Source organism: Galeopterus variegatus, unplaced genomic scaffold (assembly GCF_000696425.1).
Source record: "Galeopterus variegatus unplaced genomic scaffold, G_variegatus-3.0.2 Scaffold3116, whole genome shotgun sequence".
Lineage (NCBI taxonomy): Eukaryota > Metazoa > Chordata > Mammalia > Dermoptera > Cynocephalidae > Galeopterus > Galeopterus variegatus.
In genome coordinates this window covers 42,092-43,103 of record NW_007729227.1, presented here as the reverse complement: position 1 = coordinate 43,103, position 1,012 = coordinate 42,092, and positions in this window count along the sequence as shown.

Sequence of the window (1,012 nt, the reverse complement as noted above, 5' to 3'; positions counted from 1 at the left end):
ATGTTATTCATCTGCTACTCAATTTATGTATTTGCTATTTGAACAAATAAATGTGCATATCCCTGTTTTAAAAAATAATAATAAAATAAAATAAAGAGCAGAAAGAAAGAAAAAAAAAGAAAGTTGTGCTCATGGGCGAGCTGTTCACTAGCTCCAGGAAGTTACTAACTTGAAGTGACTAACTTGGAGAGGGGCCATCCCTCCAGGGTCAGCAAGGCTCTGGCTGTCAAAGCATCAGAATACAGACAATAAAAGACATGGTTAATTGGGATGGTTAAGTGTCTTTCCTGCAGGCCAGAGGGGAAAGGGACCTGGAGAGATGGGAGGGGAGGGGTGCAGGAAGAGCAGAGAGGCAGGCTGGAATGCCGCATATGCTTGAGACAGCATTTAGCCATTTGGTGGTTGGATGTCTTTGGAGGAAGAATAAACACATAGGGCCCAGGGAGACTGGAGCCCTCAGGAAGGAAGAGAGCAGGAAGGATACTGGAATTTCTCCAGAGGAACTTGAGGCCTCCTTGGGGGCAGGCAGAGAGCAGGGGAAAGGGGACCCCTGGTCAGGTGGGTGTGGAGAGAGTAAGAGAAGAAGAAAGTGATCCTACTGCCTCCTCTAGTTTCCTTCCAGATTCTACTTTCTCTAGCCAGTTCATCTCATAGAACACCTCATGATATGTCCAAAATGTGGAATCAGGGAAATCTTCCATCAAAAGAGAAGAGGTCAAGATTAATGAAAGGAAGGAAAGATGGGAGCTCATAGATTAGGGGCCCGAGGCACCTGATTTGAAATCCCACCTCCTTACTTAATTCTTAATTATCTAAGCCTCAGTTTCCTTGCCTGAAAAACATAGATAATCATAATGCTTGTTTGTTGTGAAGAATATATGAGGTAACTCATGGTCTCTCCCTGGCACCATCAGCTAGAAGTTACTGTGTACTCTTTTGTGATTAGCCATGCAGGGACTCCAGAGCATTTAAGAGCTTTTCTCTAGACAGCATGAGACTTACCTTGTCCTTG